The sequence below is a fragment of the Oxyura jamaicensis genome, chromosome 11 (assembly GCF_011077185.1).
Source record: "Oxyura jamaicensis isolate SHBP4307 breed ruddy duck chromosome 11, BPBGC_Ojam_1.0, whole genome shotgun sequence".
Taxonomy (NCBI): domain Eukaryota; kingdom Metazoa; phylum Chordata; class Aves; order Anseriformes; family Anatidae; genus Oxyura; species Oxyura jamaicensis.
Window position 1 is genome coordinate 6345447 of NC_048903.1, and position 24817 is coordinate 6370263.

Genomic DNA, 24817 nt, shown 5'->3' on the forward strand with positions numbered 1-24817 from the left:
GACACGATACAGACATGCACCAGAACTAACCTGAGTGAAGAATGCTATAGAGCTGAAACCACACAGGACCAGCTGTAGAGGCAGAAGATACACCACACCGGTAACGCAACAGTGGACTTCAACTCCTCACCTACAACAAGATCAAATGGCAAGAGATAAAAAGCAGAAAGTGACAAATTCAAAAATGACAATCTAGAAGCAATCTGAGAAAAGGATATCCCTTTTAATGAAAACGTAATCAAATTATATAACTAAATTCCATAGAATTACAAGGTTAACTCTTATTGCTCGGGGACAAAAAGGTGTTTTGGTGTTTTTTTGTTTTTTTCCAGCACTATACACCAAGAAAATTCTGACTAAAAATGGAATTAAGTAATTGCCCTAAGCTCTGACCAAACGCTAGTTTCCTAAAAGATAATCCATGATTCAGAGACTTCACATTTGAAGTAGAAACACAAGAGGAAAGCAAGCAGTTATACACTGGAAAAGTGCTTAACTAAATGCCATGAAGCACCTCAGTAGCAAATCTGGGAATACAACCCAGGCTTGATAGTTCACTGGCAAGATCTTATCTGGTAGATCAGAGAGCTCCAGTGGAAGCATAAATCACCCTTTTAATTAGCGTCACAGCCATTTCCCTGCTTTTCAAAATTCTGATTACTTTTAACTTTCACTGAATTTGTTCAGTACAGTTCAAGAGTAGGAATGAAATCCAAATATTGCCAAAAACCCAAGAAATTATTTTAACAACCACATCCTGTGGTTAAAGCATAATAAATTCCAGAGGTATTTTTCCTGCCTGTAATCCCTTCTTTCCATCCTGTGCACATACAAATTCTCAAACCTTCTGAAGCTCTCAGCCTATGTATGAGAAGGATGACCACTGCGGTTAAAGCGAGGAACTCAAAATCCATTTCCTAACTTTCGGCTCTCCCACAGATTTCCTGCTGGCTGGCTTTGAGTGTGCGGTATCCCTTTTTCTCTCCCACAGGAGCTGAACTAATACCATCATCAATCCCCCAAAGGTGCTGACAAAATAAATGAACGCTCACAGGACATTTTATAGTCCAAAATGATTTGCGTCTTTAACAATGCATTACAGTAATCACCAGCTTTGACACGAACTTTTTGTTGGACTTTAACATCATGCTTCCAGAAACTGATATCCCTGGAGGAGCCTGTCTCTTTAGCTGTGGCAGGAAGCACAATGCCAGGCTTTAAATATTGCATGAAAAATAATTAAGTTATTGTATAATATTATTATATTCAAAAATAAAAATAAAATTAAATAAGAACGCATGCTAAGGAGAGCAAAATGCTAGTCATTCAACTCCCTCTGACAGTCATGGTGGTTACAAAAACTACAGAGCGAGTCAGTGCTGCAATTTCAGTTACACAAGCAGAGAAAAAATAATTTATGTTCTGATAACCTGAGAAAGAAAGGTTTGTTGTTGTTGTTTTTTTTCCAGCATAAAATAGTGTTATTTAAACAATATCAAGACAGAGCAGTGGCTGAAATCACAGAGGCCTTTGCACCCCTTTCACATATCTGTAACCCAACCACCACTTTTTTTTTTTTTTTTTTTTTTTTTTTTACACATATCGTTCAACCTGACACCTGGGCAATTGCCACCACTTCCTTATTTCTAAAGCCCAGCTTACTGCTCGAGCCAGGAGCCCTAATGTAACGGGACAACAGCCTCCTAATGAAACGACAGGCATCACTGCCAGGGGTGTATTCACATACGAACAGCTACTATGGCAAGGGCGCATGTTAATAAATCAGCCCCCTCTCCACAGACACACAGCTTAAATTAGTTTAGTGAATGGAAAGCTGGAGAGGAGCTTTAGCTGCTCATTTTTTAGCAGCTAAACCCATAGTTCTTGGCTACAGCTCTGGGACAGGGGCTTGTTCAAAGAGTTTCCCCTCCTCTCCCCCTCTTCCTCCCATCGTGTCACCATGCCGCATCACCGTTTCATTATGAGCGTGTGAGTGTTTCTAGGCCCACGCTCGGTCGGCTCAGCTCAAAAATAACCTATTGCGTCCCTCAGGTTCTGCTTCCTTTTCTCTGCTGCACCCACCAGGTCAGCGATCCAGCACGGCCGACAGCGGGGAGCTGCGAAGCACAGGCAGGAGGCAGCTCCTTCACCTGGCAGTGCCACCAAAGGCCCCGTGGGAAGGAGCTGTGCTCCCACACGTGTCCTGAGCCCACAGATAACGAGAGAAGAGCCAGCAATAGAAAAGATCAGCTTCTCAGGGAAAACAGACTTCTCCAAGTCTTTGCTGGGCAAGCAGTCAGAGCAGTCAGTAATTCTCGCTTCAGTTCAGTTATACACAGTCCGTAACGTCAAGGAAGTATTCGAGAATTTAAGAGGCACTGATACATACCCACTACAAGTGAAGACTCACCCCAGTCAGACTGGCTTATCCCATCCCTGAAAACTGCAGCAGCGAGCGAGATGTGAGATGCTTTCCCAGAGCAGGGAGGAGAATGGCAATTGCATCATTTTTCGAGATCAGCAGTGGCAATGGTTTAGGCAGTGGCTCTCTTTCCTGTGAGTCAGTATTGAACCCGTTGATGCCCTGCAGTGATCCCTGGGGCTCTGCGCTGTTAGAAGTGATGACTCTGACACAGTCTGTAGAGCAGGACCCAAGCTGACTTGTGCTTATTAGAAAAAGATCTGTTACTTCAGTTTTCAGAAAGAGTCAGAACATACTGCTAATACTTTGGGCAACTTCCAGCAGCCAAATTACTGTTAATGCCCAGAACACTTTCCACTTCTGTCAGGGGGCCTCCTATACTCTTGTTATCAGCATTTTGCAGAAAGAAAAAGCCAGAAAAAAAAAAATAATCTGACTTGCGAGCACCACCTTACAAACAATATCCACATCTGTCGACTGCCAGGTTTCTGCTTCCACCACTGTATCACACTAAACTTGCTGCCTAAAAAAATAGTAACTTCATATGGGAAAAAAAAAAAAAAAAGTGTTCTTCCAACTTAAAAAAAAACCTGTTGCATGGCAAGACAAACGCCAAAAGTATCTGTATTCAAGTGCAAGTGAGGGGGGGATTTATTGAAGGAATTTCAAGATAAAAACCATTTAAAAGGTTCAACTCACGCTTTTAGTTAAAAAAAAAAAAAAAAAAAAAAAGTTATGCATAGAAACTGAAAAAATATCAGTCCTTTTGTGACTTCTTACACCTTCCCTAGTCAAATCCAAACCCAATCCAAATTTTGCATTTAATTTCCAATCTAGAAAGACATGACTGCTCACTGATAAAGAAAAACCACAAACATTTGTGCATGTGCAGAGTGTTTCTAAAATAACACACTCCCCAAATATTTTCAAATCCAAAAGCCACTTTTACACTAAAACTTCCCTCAGATATTTCTGTTGCTTTTAAATTAAGTCACTTAACTGTTGCTGACAAACTTTCGCTAGGAAATACTGCGAAGCTTGCAAATAGAAAAAGTCTCAAAGGCAAGAATTTGACAAATGAAGCAGAAATACAGTGCAACATGCAATGTGACAAAACCTGTACTCGTCTCTATCACTTAGCCCGCTTCATTCAGGAGCTAACAGTCAAGTGTTCCTGGGTAAGGAAAAGCATAAACCATATGCAACCCTTCAGTGACCTAAGCCATGCATAAAACAGGCATGTCTACATTTTTAGCTACCCTACGTGTTACACACAGCCATAAAAATGTTGTAACATTTAGTTAAAGCATGAGACAGTGGTTTATACCCAGACTTCCACGTTGTCACCATGGTAAACCTAAGTGTACAGATAATACAAGAAGTCAGAAATGAGGAAGCGAAAGGATGAAGCATAAATAAAAATGTCTGGCATGTATTTTTGTTGAAAAATACAATCAACTTCTTCAAATGACTAAGTATATACCATTTGATGATGTATGTATTCAGGCACATACATATGTGTTTGTACCAATAATTTCATCACTTTCTGAATTATTCACATAAATATATTCTAGCTCAAAAAAATAATGAAAAAATAGTTTGAAATTAAATGCAAACAAACTGTCAAAACTTAACTTTCTAAGTGTAATTGCTTCCGTTTTTGAAAAAAAAGACAAAACAAAAAACCCACTAAGATGACAACTGCTTGAACATGTTCAGTGACAAGCATAGAAAAAGGCAGTCTTTCAGACTGTCAGCTTAAATGGATTTTTAAAAAAAAGGCAGACGGAACATAGCAGCTCTGACTAAGGTGCTAACAGTATAAGTGATGTCCCATTGGGAAACAAATTGTATTGTGTCAGTAAGAGATATGAAGCACAGATTAAGTTGCAATAATAAGTTTTTATATTTAGACAATGGCTACAGACAATGAACAGAGAAACTAACATTCACTGAACTCTCCACCCAAAACACTGATTTATGAAATCCCGAATCCTTAGACAGGGTGACGCACAGAAGTTAAAAAACAAAACAAAACACTACTAATAAAAAAGCAGCTGCAATTAACTATGCCAAGTACAAGAAATATTTTACATGTACTATGAGCCATAGATGTCTGCATAATTGACATCGTGGATGAAAATAAATCTGTACTGTGAACATGAAGCAGGAATTTAAGTAACCCAAAACAAACAAATTTTAAGATTTGCAGAAAATGGTATTCACAAAAGTCTCGTCTTGACTGAGATTATGCCTGGAAGCTAGCATAAAAATGCGTGAAGAAAACTGTCATTTAAATAAAAGGCAATACAGAAAATTCATAATTGTGAGCAAAATTGCTGAACGAAGTACCAGTCCGACTGCATGCAATACTAATCCTTCCTCCTGCAGCTTACAGCGGGAAGGTGGACGGCGGCACCGAGTGCCGGAGTCCAGTGACCACGCAGCGCCTGACCTTCCCAGAGCCAGTGCAGACTGGATTTCCCCTTTCCCTCAGGGATCAGTGCTTGGCTGGGTGATGACTGCTGCTCCAAGCAGTCAAGTGACTCTCCTAGTTTGCCCTGCTTTTATGATCCTACAGAAACTAGTAACAGAAGGTCAGCCTAAGGAACAGGGAATATTTGGTGAATCTTCTGGAGCATCAAGAACTCAAACCACAGGGTAAAATCCTGGTCAAATAAATCCCAAATAAGAAAGGTGTATTCTCATTCTGGCCAAACTCAAAAGAAAAAACAGGAACCATCAACAAAAACACGGGTTTATTTAGTTTCAGTACTCTTATTTTGAGGGGGCTTTACCACTAGTCTTTGTTCAGAAATTAGTCACTTGCACAAAAGCATAAAAACGAGACAATAGCATCAATACAAATACATCTTGCATATTACACATATCCAGCACATAACCTTACCGGTATGTTCCTTCATTTAGTGTGCTTGTAATCTAGAATTAAAGCTGCTTTGTAGGGAAACATATATAAAAATGTAAGTCACAGGCCCTAGGAAAGTGCAGAAAGGTTTGCTGACTTCTCCATTAAGACAGGAAGGAAGTTATAAGAATGATTTAGCATTCTGGCTGACAAGGTTAGTGCTATATCGGGATATTTATGCTTGCTGACATTTTTAGTATGTCACTAAATCACAAAACTGTGTGTTTTAATCAAGCTTTTAGCACTCGACTGCAGAGAAAAACTAAATTTAGGCCAAAAAAGATCAAAATTGAGAAGGGAAGAGCAAGATGAGTCTTACAGTATTAAAATGCTTTAAAAAAGAACAACTCAGAAGTGACATTTGGTAATACTGCAAGGTGGGTGTTTCCCTTATCCCCTAGGTTATTACCTGGTAAAATACTGTTTGTATATTTATTTTAACAGAGAAAGGAAACATGGGTAAATATGACTGCTGCCTACTTTTGCAGCCTGTACCTCAACACAGGAAAAAAAAATAACGATCAATAGCCCATAACAGTCCATGGGTAGTACAGGTAAATATCCAAAGCAGCTTAGGACTAAATCAAATTTCATTTTAGAGTCATTCTGACAGGGGTCTTACTTCAAATCACAAGGCATACAATGTAGTTTCTATGTTTTACAGTCTGCCCAAATTATCAAATTGTCCAGATTTTAAATATGTATATTTTAAGACTATCATGGTAAAGGAAACTAACTGCATAGTTACATAAGTTATTAGTAGATCAATTAAAATTTGGGGATTAGTAGCATGCAAAATCTCTCATAGCAAATGCTAACGTGCCAACTACATCCTCCTGTATATGACAATAGAAAAAACCATCTCACATTTACCTTATATAGGATAATAGTATGCACAAGTAATAACTGGGGCATTATAGCTTGTTCCTTGGCAACTTTCTGTGTAGTCATCCTCTTAGATTTGAATGCAGACCAGTTACCAGCCCAATTATTGGCTAAAAGCTACCAGAGCCGTCATTACCTAGCCGCTCCCTGACGTCAGCCTTAGAAGCCATACAGGTAGCCTGGATGCACGCGCTTCTGGAGGGGGAGAAAGAACAAGGATGTAAAATACAGCTCTGCTCTACAACCACAAATTCCTTTTGATTACCCAGGGAACCAATATCCATATTCTGAAGGTCAGCTGGACATTTCTAACCGTTCATAGGTAACTTTTTGTTCAAGAACTGGAGCCCAGTTAGAAGGATGGATTGTATTGCACGACACAGAGGGAGGAGCGGCGCTCAGCCTCCGCTGCTGAACAAGACATCATTAAAGACTGTCCACAATTACATGGGCCGTTCCCTAACAGAACAGGTGGTTAGTGCTTATAAAAACCAGTTTTTCAGGTCTAAACTCAAACCGCGAGGTAACCACGCAACAGCCCACCAAAGGGTTTGTGCCTGACCAGAGGCACAAACCAGCAGCTGAGGGAACGGTAAGAGAATTGAAGCCTGCCGGGATCCTTCTCACATGGGAGAGCAAAGAAAAGCCTCCACTGAGGGGTGTGGAGTACGGAGACACAGGAGCCCTACAGAGCGTCGACCAGATCCTCAGAGAATACCCCAGAGAAGGGAGACCCAGGGAATGGCACACAGGATAGTTGGTTCTGCACTAACTAGCGATTTCCAGCATCACCTGAAAAGCTTTAAAAACTTCCCCCGCTAGTGTCCACAGGGACACTAGCTCAGTGTCCCTGTGACTACCAGGTACCCCGGCCTCCAGGAGAGAAGTGGTCCTGCTGGACGGCCTCCCGAGCAGCTCCCTTTACACAGGCGCAGCAAGTCACGCTGACCTTCGGGCCCAGGGCCGTTGTTCCGAGGTTTGGGCTCTGTGAGGGAGCCTGGGGAGGCACGGCCCAGACCCTCCTTCATGCCCTGAAGGCCTTGGAGCACTCACCTACAGGGTGGGCACAAACACAGCTAACCACTGTCCTGCGCACAGAGCTCAGATCAGGTCATTTAACCACCAACTAGCGCACGAGAGAACTCACTAAATTCAGCCACGACACTGAAAAGAAAGATGGGGCTGTTCCACCCTGAGACCACACAGCTCCTCTGCCTACTGCTAGAGCTTTGCTCTAAGCGTGGGCTCAGGTCTCTGCAACTCAAGGCAACATTTCTGACCGTTTTGGTCTCCAACGCAATGGGTAGGTGCAGGCAAGAGCTTTTGAATCATGCAAGATTTCCAGAAGAGATATGTGGCCTTCCCCCTTCTGGTACCTCCAGAGTCTCTGTCTCAGTGTTAGCGTTAATCCAGCCTGACTCTGGATCTTGGAAAACCTAACCGAGATCCAAAAAAGTACTATTATACAACATAATTTGATCTCCTATGCCTGCAGCCAACAGTGAGCCCATTTCTGTGAGTACGGTGCCACAGTTAAAGTCATTTCTCATCTCCCCCCTCAGCCACTTTTTCCCACTCTTGAAATCCCCTCTATTCCTACTGAGAATGTTTTCCAGCATGTAAGAACAGCAACACTTCATCCTCTTTCCAACTACTTGCTACGTAATTCAGCACAGCTTTCAGCATGCTGAATACACTGGGTGCTGGAGAAGTGCTGCCTCACTCCTTGGCTTGATTTTAATGACAAAATAAATTAACCGATTCCCATCCATACTTTCCGCAGCTAACAATCCTTATAGATTTACCACTAAGTAACATGATTTATTTTTTATTTTTGCAAATGTTTCTTAAAATGTTGGTTATCCATCTATAAATACACAAACCAGAAGAATGATGCCTGGGATACCTGTACACAGAAAGACATGGGAAGCCTTCCAGAAAAACAAGCACAGCATCTTTTAGATTCTGTAGTTTCCAGAAATTACATTTAATTTTTCCTTGTATATACATGCACTTTTTTTTTTGGTAGCAGAGATAGCTGTAAGAAAAGCCTTACCATCACTGGCTAGGGAAACTTCCAGGACAGGTGAAAATAAGTACAGCAGAACGAGAATGCATTTCTAAAACATGACAGCCTGTATGAACACAGGACAGAAATTCATTCAACATTTAAAACAAGTGTTTAAAGTTACTCTGGTAAACCAGTTTAGCTACAACTACATCCAAATTCCCTGTCTAAACATGTTTTATCAACAGTTACAGAACACACACATTCAAGATATGAACATGAACAGCCTGATTCTTGCCTCAATCTGTCCATAATCTTAGGGGGGCGGGGAAGAGATAATTCCCCCTTTATTCTTCCAATATATTATTCATGAATTCCTATTTAATCGCCATTACCCAGCAGTGTTATTAGTTTATTGGTTTGCAGCTCACCAGAAGCAACGTAACACCCGTGCACAGTTCTGCTCACGCTGACAACTGATGTCCCTAAATCACGCTCTGAAACTCTGCAAGGGAGCTCTGAACATGCATGCAATCATCACGTCAGCTCGTGGGGGAATAAAATTGCCTGTGTGGAATCTTGCATATTCCTGGTGCTGTAAGAACCACATCAAGTCACATTTATGAAGTAGCTGTGCTGGCTTTTTCCTATTTCTTTGAATATGCGGTGTTTATACTGCTATCAAATTCGCACTTTCTCAGAGCAACTCCTAGTTTTGACTACCATCCGACTTCCGTGAATTCCATACTGTTGTGTTACATTAAACACCGCACTTCCTTCACCAAATCACAATATGTGCCAACACAATTGTCAATATAGCACCATGTTGCATTTCCTGCCTTATTTTAATAGTGCAGTGTCCTGAGAGAAAAGGGAGTGGGGGGCTTGTAACTGATGTTTTATTACAATTAGCAGACTAAAAATAAAGAGTATAAAACACAAAATCCAAAACAGGACGCTCCTCAGGAACTTAGAAAAAATACATAGATTTTTTTAAGAAGTACTAAAGTGAAATATTTTCACATTCATTTCCTGCTGTACAAGTAAAGCAGAGGAGTGAAGATCTTTCTTAAGCAGTACTGTAATTAGGCTAACAATTATTTCAGCTAGCAATACCTCAAACCAAAATACAGCCCAGGACACTTTTCCAGCATGTCTGCAGAAGTACAGCTTACTACTTGGGTAACAGGAGCACAGTTTTACAGCACAGCTACTGCCTAAGAGAAGGGAATGGTCTCTGCCTGTCTCTCCAGAAGTTCAGCAATACAGTCTTGCCACTTCCTCTCTCCTGGTTGTTCTGTTCCTTCAGAAGAAGAAAAATGCTTATCCAATTAAAAAAAAAAAATAGCTTTTTTGCCCATGTAGTTCCCCAAAACAGCTCAGCAGTAGGTCAGATGAGCAGCAGGACCAATTCAAGGAGGGGAGGGAGCAGCCCCTGGGAAGCAAGCAGAACTGCCCTCTCCTAGGGGCAGCAGCTCTTTGAGCCATGCCATAGGAATCCCACCAGAATCACAGACAAGTATTTTCAGAAAATATACCTTAGAAAGACATTTATATAACTAGCAAGTAGAAAGCAATTTAAGGTCCCAGGACATTCCCAAAAGAAGCTCTGTTCTCTCGTACATATGCAAAACCCTTACTGGAAGGAAAAAAAAACAAACCAAATAATAATAATAATAATAAATTGTATATGACCAGTTTGTAAAAGATCAAAACCGGCCGCAAAAAGCCAAACTTCAATTAGCTCACAAGATTCTGAAGCAACTACCAGATTCTCTCAGTTCTAGAGGATGAAACAAGACTTTTCCAGATAAAAAGTCCCCTGCCAGATTGCTCATGGGGGAGAACAGAGCTGGGCTCTCCTCAGGCCCAGCCAGGCCTCCAGCTCTGGTGGCACTGACGCTCCACCTCAGACTTCGGCTACCTATGCAGCCAGAGCAAGCAGGCTCGCTCCTCTCAGCGAGAGAGTAGGAAAGACCACTCACATTTCTCTTCTGTTATTTAGTTTATTCCAGTAAAAGTATATCACACAAAGATATAAATGTTTGCTCCGCAGATACCACTCCCCCCACCCAACTCGATAGTGAGATGGCAGTCACCTCCATGGCAGCTGCCTAAAATTGCCAGTGAAGGAGCAGCAGCAGATCAGGCAGAAAGCGTCAGGAAGTGAGAAAGTGGTGATAGGCATACCCCAGCTTCCTTTCAAATGAGGAAATGGAAACTGAAAATCTATTCTGCTACTGGAACTCATTTTTTTGATTCAGTCCCACGGAAGTTCAGTGGCAACAACAGAGGACGAGCTGTAAACACGCAAAAAAGCCCAAGTAGGAAGTTCATTCTCTCTCAACTTGCCCCAATCTGCTTCTCCCCCCCTCTGCCTGACTAAGCTCAAGCTTGTTTCAGCAAGTCCTACCTGAAGTAATGTAACAGATGGATTCAGGCTGATGTGAGCCAGGTGCTAAGAATATCTGCCATTTAAAATGATCAGACTTTATTGTTCATTTCCATTAATTTCAGCTGACTTTGTGCCTCAGTGTGCTTCAAATCCAACTTGATGGCTGCTTCCCAGTTGTACTCATTATCCAGCCCTTTCCTGTGCTTCGTCATGTTATTGGCATCCTCATCGCCTCATCATTTTGGTTACACGGATGGAAGACTATATCTGAATAAAAATTAGTCACTGCTAGGTGGTTTGATCATCAGCTAGTTCTAAAAAAATGAGTGTTTTAGAGAGAAATCCCTAGAACAAATAAATTATGTTTTATATAAATAAATAAAGCAGAAAACATGCAGATTGGACGTTAAGTAAATAATGACTAAAACCTAGGGATATGTTACATTTTACTAAAATATTTTATTCAACTCACTGAAATGCTAACAATATTAGTCATAACAAAACTTTTCCCAGAGACAAAAGTAATGTGTTACGTGAAAAGTTACGTGTAGGCTATTTCTACATTTATCTATCTATAAAACACAGAGGGTGCCTCCTTCCCTTACATAAAGCACGCATACTTAAGACCTTAGAACTTAAAGTCTTTTCAAAACAGTTTTATATTGGCTACAGTACAAGAGTACACTCATGGTTTTATAACCAGTCATTTACAAGGCAGTTTTATAAAAAGAGAATTTATTACTATACTCCCTGAGAATCTCAGAAAAAATATATGTTCCTTTGATTGTGGGATCAAAGACAACTCTCGTGTCAAATAGTACGCGTTTACGGATCATGCAGAATGGAGGACGATACAAAGCCCTGCAGCTACTCTGAAGCAAACTGCAAGGCAGGAGGCATCGGAGCGAAGCTGGAAATGCCCTCAGTCAGTTCCCCTGCAGGCTGCTGGAGCACAGCTGGCACTATGCAGACATACACATACGTACAGCATGTGGGCACGTCGGAGGGAAGTTGCCAGAAACAGACAGCCATATTTGAAGACACTCGTCACCTTTCTTTTACTTAGGACATTAGTTACAGCCTTGGTAGTCTTTGTGATTTCTGTGTTTAACTGCAATGTGTTACTTATTCACTTCGTTTTATGTCAAGAAACAGAAGTTAAACACACCCTGTTTGCTCCTTCTGTCTAACTACAGACCAGAAGCTACTTTTAATGTTGAAATGAGGACTGCAGAACAGCTGTTCAGACACAGTTCTACAGGGAGGAACACTCAAGCTGCAAGGAAGCTCTTCGGAAAAGCAGTACGTACGACCCTGGGTCTCATTTGGGCTAACCTGGGCTTTGTCTTTAAACCAAAGGCAGACCTGAATCTGCTGAACTTTTCACAAAACAAAGCAGCAGCCTGGCTCACACAGAAGAGAACACCTGCTTGATTTATGTAAAATAAAAAGTACTGAAATCAAGCTACATAAAACAAATGTTTCTATTCGAAGGATACATTTCAATATAAACTCATGTCCTAACTACAAGCTACTGAGTTAAAGCAATGCCTCCATTAGAAAAGGAGCAGCAGTCCCACGTTCTGCTTAAATTTTGCCATTTTAACTTTACATAACCTAGAGGAAATGACTTCACCTTTTCTGCCTTCATTTTAGTAACTCCAAAGAGAGAATACTCAGCTACAGTAGCAACCTACAGTTGATATGCAGGAAGTACTACTACAGCACAAAATATTTACACTGTCATATGCTTATTAAGCAAAGAAAAACACATGCAAAAGGAAAGACCAGATCTATTGCTTGCTCCTGTACCTTTATTGACCACCCCACAGCTTGGCAGCTCCGGCCGCAGCTGACACATTGCAGGACAGCCTGGTTCCTACTCGGTGTGACTCAGGAAAACAGGACGGTATTCAAAGCAAAAGGTAAGCAACAGCAAAAGATACCTCTGGAGATAACGATGGAAATTAATAAAAATGGTATAAAACTCTTTTATTTCCTCATGATAAAAATAAAGACAGAATTTTTCTTTCCAGGTGAAAATGGTTCTTCAAAATAGTATGAGTCAATCCCAAATGAATAGATCTTTCCTGCTTTCAAAAGGTAAAATATATATATACGTTTTTCAGCAGACGGAAGACACTGACTACTTGTGAAGTACACCATACTGACCTAAGGAAGAAGCTACACTTCCTTATTTTAATGCATGATGATCTAACTGCAGAGTGGTTACAAACTATTTCACACTGTAATATCCTGTCAGCTTAGCAAATAATCAGCTTGAAACTTTACAGATACCAGCTTAATAGATGATCTATTTAGCAGCATTCAGCCTTTGAATGAACAGGTTAGCTCTTCAAAAGGCATTTTACAGAGTCAGGGCACTTCACCGAGAGACGTTTGTGAATGTCAGTACTGACAGAGCTCCAGTTAGAGAAGGTCCCGCTTCTCATTCGAAGAACTTCCTTGTTTTAAACAAGGTCCCTAACTCCCTTTAACAGTATGCCTAAATCTCTGGAACTGTTTATAAGCACAGATGCTTCTCACACAAGAGCTTTAAATCTAGCCCAAAATAACAGCAGGAACAAGCAACTAGCACACTTGGAAAAAGGCCTCACTGTGTTTCATAACCAGAAGTTTCAACTTCCAGACACAACATCTATATTTATACTCTCTTCCTCAGCCTCCTGCCAGAGCGGGAAGATGAACACACAGCTGGCAACACCTGCTCAACACAAAACGTAGCAGAAGCGCCGGGGCACCAGGCAGGAGCCGTGCAGGCCCAGGGCAGGCCGCGCCATGGGGCACCAGGGCAGGCCGTAGCAGGCAGCTCCCGGTGAGCACCTATTCCATCTGCCGGCAGCTCACAGGTACAGGGTTACTTTCTTGTTAGGAATAAAACAATCTTTGATTTATAAACGCATGTACAGATTTGTGCATAGGAGCCCCAAAAGATGGTTTGAATGTAGAAGACCTGCTCAGCGCACTTTAACTACTGTATTTGATTAATCTAAACAACAAACTCTTCCAACCATCAGGCTTTTCCAGAAAGAGAAAACGTATAAAATGTAGCTTGAACACAACTGATGGGACTGAGGGAGGAATCTCTGTGTGAAGTACTTCATTCTGTGTTTTAAAGCTTTCACAATAGATTAAAATCACAGTCATTTGTTAGATCACATTAAATTCAAGTCAAAAGATAGATCCCAAGAAATAGATATGTAAGAATTCAATTTAGAGTGTTTTGTTTTGTTTTTTAATTCTGCAAGGAGTATTATCTTTTTTCCCCCCTTCTTTTTCGATACAGGAGCAACTGGCAATTACATAAACACCCACATTAACAGAAGACAACGATCATCTGTCTCTAGGCTAACACCTAAACTAATTAGCTCTCTACCAGCACCTGCTCTTTCACTTAGCACAAACCATGAGAACATAAATATCCACATACATTAGGGAATGAAGTGTCTTCGCTGTTCACTCCTAATGGTGTTGACGTTAGCTTCATTAAGAAAAAAATTAAGAACTTTAATGGCTTCTTTACAAGAACCCCCAATGACCCTAATTACTGCTAGTAATGGCTTCTGGAAGCATAAATAACATGGTATAACAGCCATTAGAAATCAGTATTGTTCTCTTGTTTTGAGGCTGCTATTCCTCATACTCCTTGTTTTCCGTTCTACATCGCTGTCAGTGAGTGATGATTTTGTCAGCCACTCACTACACCACAGACTTATTTTACAAGTACTTCACTATACGCACAAGCATACCATGAGAACACCATATCACTGGTCTTAACATAGACCGGCAGCAAATTGTTCTCCCTCCTAAAGGGAGCCATTTAAAAACTTCCTGATCAGGACATCAACACCCAAAAGATCAGCATCTCTTTAGAATAAACAGACAACAAACCACACACACAGCACGCTATTTGTTTATTTCTGACCTACTCGGAACCACTAAACTCTCCCAGAAACTCTTGCTTTCTTCCCTGCAATCCTGCTTGCTTAATGATAATAATAAACAATTTCATAGATTTTGTTTGTTTAAATAAATAAAAGAGACCCCAGCATCGTGAATCATAGCACAAAGCAGCAAAAACACTATCACAGGTGCATCTGTTTCTTACTCTGTAGAAATTTTCACACTCCCATGTCCAGCAGCGGACACTTTATTTCCTATAACAAATCACAACAGCCTCAGAATCAAACCCACAAGTTTTAGACTTCCTCACCTAGTATTTGCACAGCACTTAGCACAGCGTGGTCTTGGTCCATGACCAAACACGTTAAGCAGAGAGCAATACAAATAAAATGTTAACACACTGACAGGAGAAAAGCAGGCTTCTGCGCTGAACTGAATTCAAACGCTACATTGAATATTTACTTTTAGTGTCCAAAAATGCTTTCAAGTGTCTTTGACAGACTTCAAGACTTCTGCAGACCAAATCCCTAACGATTACAGAGGCAGCCTTGGGTTCAGCAGCCTTAAAATGGTCCCGGGTCCTCAGTGACATCTGCAGGATGACATGTCCCTGCTAAGCGATGTGCTTTATCTCCCTCTGGCAAGCAAAATGTGATCAAACAATGATGATCAAGCATCACGTTATACGTATTGAAGTGTTTTAATCCCTTTATTGAATGCTCACTTATTACAGAAATGCCGTAATGCTTCCTACCAAGAGCAGAGCTGAATGACCGACTTGTTCATCAGCACTAAAAACAAGCCGAGCCAACCTTCTTCACACGTTTCAAGTCTTCTTTGGGTGTTTAAGTACCTCCTTCGGTATTTTAAAGCCCTAATATTCTAAAATAAATAAATAAATAAAAAGTACCAAAAAAAGCTCCCAAAGCACTCCACAAAGCCGGGTTTGGGTTACACACCACCGCCGTACCCAGCGGGTACGTTCCCCGTTCATCCGCCTGCAGACACGGCACCAGCTCCGGCCTCGGGCTCACCGAGCCCTGCCCCGGTCAGCACACGAACCCGGGCACAGGTCTGCGGGCCTGAGAGGTGTTCTCTGCTCCCGAGCAGAGGGCGCAACACGGGGCGCTGTTACCTACAAGTTTCGCTCTTTCAGCCTTTCCCCCACCCCTCTCCCTCTCTCCTTTATTCCCAATCCGTCGCCGTTACCGGGAGCCGGACCGTTCCGCGCCCGGGCTGGCAGCGGCTTCCCCCCGCCCGGCCCAGCTCTCACCTGAGGCCGCCGGAAGAGAAGCGGGCTGCGGGGCAGGACCGGGCGCTCCTCCTGCTCTTCCTCCTCCTCCTCCTCCTCCTCCCCGGCCGGTGCCGCCGCCCGAGGTTTCGGCGGGGCCCGGCGAGGCTCCGCGAAGGGCGGAACGCGGCAGCGCCCCGCCCGCCTCCGGGCGGCGGCCGCTGAGGGGCGGCTGGGCGGGGGGCTCGGCCCGGGGCCTCGGAGGGCGGCCACGGGAGGGCGGCCTCGGGGACCGGCCTCAGGGGGCTCCTCGGGCCCGGGGGCTCGGTGGGCGTCGTGCTGGGAGAGCCGTAGGGCTCTCAGTAAGGAGGGCGATGGTGGCTTCGTGTTCCTCAGTTTACCCGCCGCTTTAGTCCTCTCACTGGCTTGTGGGTGGATTTCACAGGGCCGGCCGGGATTCCTCAGTGTGTTCCTCGCAGCTCAACAAGCTGTGCGTGATCCCAAGCTCATGGCAGGTGCTGGGGAGAAGACACCAATCTTCGTGGAGGTGGGAAGAAGACACTGATCTCCACAGAGGTTGGTGTTAGGCTCTGTGGGCCATGCCTGTGCCCCCCGCCTGCAGCTGCTGCGCTGAGGGAAGGCAGGGGAGCATGCTAACAGCACGCTGTGAACCCCAGTCTGACATTACTGCCGTAATACGGGAAGTAAATACTATGGTTTTGGTGTGGGCATGGCTAGCCAGCTGGCGATTTCTCTGTAGGCCCGAGTCTATGTGCCTGAATTCACCCCCTCCAAGGGAGCAGCACTTCAGCACATTCACCACAGGCAGGACAGCTGCATTCACCCAGCTCCTGTCTGAATGGAAACGTGTTTTCTGACACGGCCAGGCAATCGGGATGCTATAAGGACCATGAATCTTGGAGAGGAATAAAAATCTAGTTTTAGCTGCATGGGACAAGCACATAAGCAACAGAGCTAGAGAAGCAGTAGTGATCATACCTGAGGCACAGGACTGGGCAGCAAACAGGCTGGACTCTGCTCATCTGTTCCATGTCCTGTGACGCTTTTATGGGCAGTCTTGTACAACTTGCTTCATCTTACCTGGGTCTTCCCATTCCTGTTTTGGACACTGTGTATTTGAAAAGCACTGGGAAATTATTAGGGCGTTCACATGGAAGCAGGGCATAGGCTAGTTGGACCATTTCTTAGGGGAGGAAAAAAAAAAAAAAAAAAAAGATCTTCCAGTAAAACACTTGTTAAAAAGAATTCTTTGTCTTCACTAAATGTTGGAGTAGATAACAGGGATTTAAAAAACAAAAACAAAAAAAAAAAAAAACAAAAAACGCAGGAAATGGAAAATACATTGCTCTTCTGAGATCATAAATGGACTGATTTCAGAACAGATGGATTCCATTTACTTCATCAGAATTTTGTGGACCTTCTGAGTACACGGATTGCTTAACATCATTTCTGTATATCCACAAATATTTGCTATTCCAGACAAAGTTCTAAAATTCCTGCATGATTCAGTGCTACTGACATAGTAATTTTTTAATGGCAGCAGTTCCAAAACACTAAGTGCTGTATGTACACTGTTGTGCAGATTACTCTTAAACTATCAGTAACTAACATAATACATTTCTAGCAAAATGGATATAAAAGGAAAAAAAGCGAAATGTAGAAATTAAGATACATTTCGTTGGCTCCTACAGATGATGTGGATCGATTTCCCCATTTCTTTTTCTGCAGCTAGTTTTTCTCTCAAGTGCCGCACAGTTGAAGTACGGCCGGCTGAATTTCACAAAGGAGATGCTACCACCCCTTACTGGAGAGCGCCTGACATTGCGACTGCCAGCAGCGTAAGGTTCTGTCCCAGGTGAGAGTGATAGCCCCTAGCCTGTAATTTTATTAGTTTATCTTTTTGCAACTATATATTGATCTAAAATTTCTTGTGTACATGATAACTGTAGATGTTTGAAACTGTGAAAATAAGAGCCCTTTATAGAAGGTCCACCTGAAAATGTTGTTCAAATTAGAAAATAGCAGTCCCTAAGATTTTACTTGCTTCCCTGAAAAAGTTACTCTCAGATGAGCAGACATTATTGTTCTCAAGCACTTTTCCAGGAAAAGTCCAGCAGCTCTACAATATGTACATATTGAACATATAAAAGGTACATGTCTGTATTAAACACACAAATCAAATCTTTCCGGACTGAACTGGATAAGCTATCATAAATATAGATTTGTTATTAAAATTAAATGCCACACATTAGCTGATAAAATCTAACATAACAAAAGTCAAACTGTTTTTCAATTTTGTATTTGAATTACTTGTTGGTGTGTTATTTATCTATGTGCAGCAGCATTTACAAATTGAGTTACAGAGCATTACAGAAGTCTGTTTTGTACAGTGAGGATGTATGCTTCAAGGTAACTTGCCATAATGTCCGCGAACCATTACAAAAGAGGGGGAAAAAAATCACTATTTTTTCAAAGCAACAGAAATGAAAGAAAATATAGCACTCTTTTGGTACGATTTTGATTTGGGGGGTTAAATTGGCTTCTTAAGTCATTGTGTGAGCCTGCCTTCAGGACACACTTGCTTGGACTATTCACAATAATAAAAGGGTTGATTTTGGACCCAGTAAGTTACTTTTTTATAATTTTAATTGCAAAGTGTTTCAACATTTTGATTTCTAGTGGCTCCCATAAATTAGTTAGCTAATACTCAAAAGACAGCTGCTGAGCAAATAAGTATACAAAGAAGGCAAATCAGAAATGTAGTCATAATTTCAGAAAATAATTCTAAATCCTTAAGACAAATTTGAAAATTATTACACAGTAGAATATTTTGTGGGTAATTTTTTAGGCATAATAGAATCTTCAGGAGTTGGACTCGATGATCCTTATGGGACACTTCCAACTCGGGATATTCTATAATTCTATGATCTTAACAAGCACAATATATTAAGATGTACTTTTAAAATTAGCACAAAGAATTTTAGATATAGCTACTTATTTTTAATAGTCTTTTGAAATACTGCAATATCACAGAAAATAGCCTGTTTTAGGAAACTATGTTTTATAATGCTGTCTCTTAGCAGTTAATCAAATATCCAGAAGAAGTGACTAAGGCAGTCTTAATTTAGAGAAAGATGAGACAAATAGCTTGAGTAAATTATGTGTTATTTCCTGCAAATTTATGAGTTTAAAGACGTCTAATAATAAAACAATGCCAACGTGCTAGACACTACATGCTTAGGAAGGAATGAAAGGGAAATTATTCTGAGCTGTTACACTGATATCATCCACATTTACAGGATATCATGTATCAGACGTGATAAAAAGAAAGTAGAGTTTAACTGCTATTATGGAATTTGTATTTCTGGTCTCTCAGATCAATTGAAAGAACTGTTGGGAATAATTTGCTGCTTTTCTTTAAATAAAACAATCAATTCCATATGAATCACCTGTCTTTAGGGAAATGAAAAGCTGCTCAGGTCTCTTGTCATAATTGTTACTTGTTTTACAAGTCTCCCAGATTCTAACTGACTTGGAACCGAGATCTTATTTTCTAGCATTCCAGATTTCATGAAAGTCAGTGGGACTTAATTCTACAAAAGTAGCTTCTCTAAATAAAACTTTTAAAACAATACAAACTCACAGCACTGTGAAACAATAGAAGAAATTATGAAAAGCATCAACAGTCCAAAAAAAGTACCTATATGACTGAGGAGGTAATATGCCATTTTCTAAAGGAACTGAAAGACTTAGGAGTTCAAGTCTCACCACAAGATGTTCTTCAGCTTTGAAGCCTTGGCTGTGAGGTTTTGTTGACTTCTTGAATTAAGAATCAGAAAAGTACTTCCATCTCCTCTCTCACTCATATTTAACGTTCTTCCTGCAGAGCAAGAACATGTCTTGTGCCTTAAAACAGTGCCTGGCTAATTGCTTAAACCTTCTACCTGTGCTTGTGGGTGTGATTTGGACTACACTAAGAGGTCAGACCTATTTTATAATGCTTCTGTATACTCAAGTTGATCTGTATTAAAATGTTAACATTTTCTTCTGGAAATCAAATTATCCACACCAGCGCAGAGTGACAGAAGATCCAGCCTGTAACTGACTAAAAAATGATGATGATGATCTTATTGAGTGGTCACTCTTTCTTTTCCTTAATTGGTAAGTTATACAAGGGAAGAACATAAATAAGAGGAGGTCATCTCTCTGTTAGAAACTGCAGCACTGCAGGTGGGGTTTTTAATAAAATGGAAGATGTTACTGATTTAAGGAATACAAAAAAGAACAAATTGTTTTATTTTCACAGTGAATGATGAAACTATTTAGCTGTTTTCAATTTGCAATTCCCATATCTTTACATTAGTAGCTAGAAGGACATATCGGAAACCAAAAATACTTTGGAAAAATCAGGAAAGGACAGAGACCATGTGTATTATTAGGGAAAAATGTTTCTACATAAATTAAAATACAATGCTACAACAAAGTTCCTAGAGAATCCACTAGAAAACATGGGTTTACTGAAACAAACAGAGTCTGTTACAAAGCAATTTTAAAAAGTGGATAAAATCATCTGGTTAAATCAACATTGCTCCATTATATTGAAGCTAATGGAGCAAAAATGATTTATATTACCTCAGGATCTAGCCTTATATTAGCAGAGAGCTTTAAGTATTCTAATACTTTTGTTTTCCTTTATACTGAGAAAAAGGCTTTTTTCTCCTCCACGTAGCTGGCATGTTCAAACATACCGATGTAGTTATTATCCTAAAGCTGAGAAGAACTAGGATGAGAAATGTTTTAGTTTGTTACTGTAGTGAAATCAGAGTTCCACTGTATCAAAAATTTTGATGATATCAAAAATGGATACTTAGTGTTCTTTAATAGTGATCTACCTGCTCATTAAATCAAGTCTTAACTGATGCCAGCAGGCAGGTAGGATAAAGGTGTGGTGGTTTTACCGTGCTAGGCAGCTGAACACTACAACCGCTCTCTCACTCCCCCTCCTTAGAAGAGGAGGGGAAGAAGTAAAGGAAAGAACAACTCATGGGTTGAGATAAGGATATTTTAATTAAAGGGAAAAAATAATTTTTAAGGAAAGATTATTATTCATTAAACAATTTAACTAAAGGAAAAAAAAAACTAAAAAAAAAAACAAACAAGTAAACAAAACAAAACAAGTAAAGGCTGTGTGGAAGTGCAGAGGAAAGAAATTACTCTGCTTCCCACAAATGAGCGATGCTTGACCACGTTCTTGAAGCAGGGCCTCAACGCACGTAGCCGGTGTTTGGGAGGAGGACAGACGTTTTCGCAACGAGAGCCCACCCCTCCCCTCTTCTTCCTTTTTCCACCTTTTATTACTGAGTGTGACATCATATGGTATGGAATATCCCTCTGGTTGGTTTAGGTCAGCTGCCCTGGTGATGTTTCTCTCTCACTTTTTTGCCCACCCCCTAGGAGGGTCAGAGAGAGTCCTGATGCTGTGCCAGCACTGCTCAGCAGCAGACACAACACCAGTGTGATCCCACTGCTGTTCCAGCTACAAGTGCAGAGCGCAGTACTGTATGGGCTGCTGCAGGGAAAGGTAACATCCCAGCCAGACCCAGCAGAAAAGGACACCTGTGATTTCTCATACAGGCCAGATGTGTTAAAGGCAGAAAACGTATAAAATCAAGATATCAAGGAGGCTATGAAACAACAAATGAAAATAACTTTCTAATAATGACATCAGGAAAGTAAACATCAATTCTAATATATGGCCTTTTAGTATTGCACCAGCTCATCAAAATTGCTCATTGTAGTTTTCCCACACTAAACCACATTAGAATATTCAGTATTCAGACTCTCCCAAAGGTACACGTACAGAAACTCGTACACACAACTCAAGTACAGTATTTTTCATGGACAGATTTGACAGTGTTGATAACTAGAGAAAGTACATAATATAGAGAAGCTACAGAACTAGCATTATTTTGTGAATTGTTAATGTTTTTACTTCAAAAATATCCCCCTATAATCACCATTGTAATGTAAAATATTATTTTACTCAGTAGAAATAAAGTGCAGTAATACCATTTGAAGATGGAGCATTCAGTTTGTTTGTTTTAAATCAGACTATCCATGCATAGTAAGGTTTTCAGACCTGTGCTCTCTGAAACTGCAGAATTTTGAATTCCTTCCCTTTTACATTAATGCTTCAGCTTTTAGGTTTCCCAACACCTGTATTTGCCCATGCACTCCAAGTGTGTTCTGTTTTTGATAGACCAGCATGTGACTTTGCTCTCAAGAATTTAGAGATACTTAATCGTTAAGTGTATTTAAATGAAGTACTTTGCCTAGGAAGGTGGGCCCACTCTATGGCCTGTTTTGCCAGAGGAGGTGAAGGCTGCCTGCATGCGCCGGGGAGGTGCTAGGGCAGCAGGTCACTGCAATGGCTCCTTTCTCCACAGCAGGCACTGCTCTTAGCCACTGGCAACTGAACCCTGCTAATATTGGTTATTTCCTTTTTTAAGCACAAATATACAGTTTTCTAAGTTATACTCTTAGAGTAGTGGGATTCTCTAGAATTTGGGATGTATGAGGAGTGCAGATGGTAGCTCAGCAGTACCAAATAAGCTACTATAACCTTAAGATACTAGCATTATGTATAAGCAACATTGCAAAACAGAAACCTTCAAACTACCTTTCTTAATTGGGGTATGTTGCTGAGACACTGCACAGAAGTCATTCACTGGACAGCACACACTCCAGCTCTGAGGTACGTGGTTTTCAGGAATTAGACTGCTTTTTGTCACCTTGATGGATACAAGATAACATTATAACATAGGTTTAGTAACACGTTATTTGGTGCAAATAAAGGTCTTATAGAAAAGATCACATTACCTTATAAATTATTCCCTTGCACTGTCAAACATTTTGAAAAGAATGAGCAAACAAGCTAGCACTGAAGGAAGAAAACATGAAAGATTTCTACCTGCTGTTGGTTTAGTCATTGATTTTTCTGACTGAGAATGGTCTTTTCATAGTTACTGATTACCAGGCAACCACAAATGAGTTTGATTCAACATCCACTGTAGTGAAGAGGAAAAAACCAAGAACAACCAAGAAACACACATCTCATCCTTAGTCAGTCCCCTACTTACTGTAAGAATGAACAAGACTTGTTTGGAAATAGGCCACAGAACTAGGGATTTACAAACAGCAAGCATTAATGCATATTTCACCTAAACCACATAATGTTAACGGGGCAAAAATATTTCTTCATACTCTAGGTGCAACCATCAGTTGTATACATACCAGCAAGTTAGTTTTGTTCTTAGATTTGTTTTGTTTTTTAAGATGGGAACATTAAGTTCAGAGAAGATACCGTAGTGCTACATGGTCAGGCTGCATGAAAGAACAGTCTAACCAGCAGGTTTATTTTCAGATTTTGCTATCACCAGATCTGTTGCAGTAAATGAACTTTAGACCTGGAAAAATGCAGCTGAGCGTACTGATTTTTTTCCTAATAGCTAATCAGCAGAATTTAATTGCTTAATGATCTTTCAGCTCAGGAGTCAAACATTGTTCCATACCTAAGCAAAAGTAGTTTTATATTACTGCACAAGGGTAGGTTTTTGTTTTTTGGTTTAGTTTTTTTTTTTGGACACTCATCAGAACTGCACCAATGGTTTGTCAGACTTTGTTCAACACCACACACGTGTACACGTTTTACAATTCATGAAGCCACGAATATCTGTCAGAACTGCTGGTAAATGGCTCATGCAAGTAGAGTCAAGACACTAACATTTAGGTCACTGCAACTGGAAAACACTTGAGAAACTAAACACTACAAATTAGATAGAAAATAAAGCTCTCGCATTTTGCACTTTCAGGACAAAGAAACACCGTTTCAAGACATGACAAACTTGATTCTGGAAAATCATTTTGCATTGTTAAGCAAAAGAATCAAGTTGTAGGAATCAGCGGAGTAAGTAATCACTAGTTTTCACACTTTAACAGTAGCTGGAGGTATTTTTTATTACAACCCCTGAGTGGCTAAACATACTCCTTTTTTTGAGTAATCGCATACTTTGCAATCTCCTACAGCTTTTACTATTCAGGAAATAAAGTTGGCAGTCACACATTCAGTTTTAACATCTATTGCGAGCTTTAGCATCTATCAAGATGTCAAATGGCTGGCTGCTTTTATTTAACATTTTCAGTATAGACTATTTTCCAATCACTTGCTCACATATTGCATTTAGAAAGCATACATGATGACTCCAGAAATGAAGTGAAAAAGAAAGTAAATTTGAAAAGTAAAAAAAAAAAAGAAAGTAAAAAGTAAAAAACTTTTCTTAAAGTAAGAAAAGTAAAGTAAGAAAGTAAAAACTTTTCTTAAAAAGAAAGTAAATTTTGAAAGTAAATTTGAAAGAAAAAGTTGCCACCAGCAATTGGACAACTTATTTTCTAACAATTTAGTTCTAGGAAAATAACTTTATTTAAGATTTAAAAACATGAGATGTAAATTCTGAGGATGCTGCACAGAGCATGGAGGTCAATAAACAGAATCATGGTGTGTCACAAAGAATGACCTACAGTTCACCTTCTTTTTGCCACAAGGTAGAGGACTGACAATATAAAAAATAATAAATACACAGCTTTTAAACTATAAACACTATTTGATCTATCCTTTAAAAATGTAGAGTAATAATCAACTTGATGTTCTACAGGAAGCATACCTAAGAATTTTAGGTGGTCTGTGTTAAACTACCCGCAGCAAGTCTGTACGAGCTGTCAGTATGTGTGTGTCTTCTTACTGATCTATGCAAGGAAGATAACCGAAGGCATACATTAGTAAGATCAACCACGCTTCAGGAACTATGCCAAACACACTTTCTAGCCAAAGGTAACCCAAATTAACTTGTATATTTCCAGAATGTCCTGCTCAGAGTGCCACTTCTGAACAGCAGCTGCACTGCAGCACTAGATGCAACACAAGTTTGTAGCCCAAAGTAAACCGACCT

The 24817-nt window shown here is 40.6% G+C and overlaps 1 protein-coding gene and 1 long non-coding RNA gene across 2 annotated transcripts in view; one reads left to right on the forward strand and one right to left on the reverse strand.

The window, feature by feature from the left end:
• ADCY7 (adenylate cyclase 7) overlaps positions 1–12790 on the reverse strand; it is a 57248-nt gene extending 44458 nt beyond the window's left edge. Inside the window, exon 1 of the mRNA XM_035336373.1 lies at positions 12449–12790. The gene's annotated coding sequence lies outside the window, so the exon portion shown is untranslated. The remainder of the gene's footprint in view (positions 1–12448) is intronic.
• Positions 12791–23990: 11200 nt separating this feature from the next.
• Positions 23991–24497, forward strand: LOC118172484. Its single transcript, XR_004753720.1, has 2 exons — positions 23991–24084; positions 24197–24497. It is a non-coding gene; the product is annotated as an uncharacterized LOC118172484 (long non-coding RNA).
• The last annotated feature ends 320 nt before the right edge of the window (positions 24498–24817 follow it).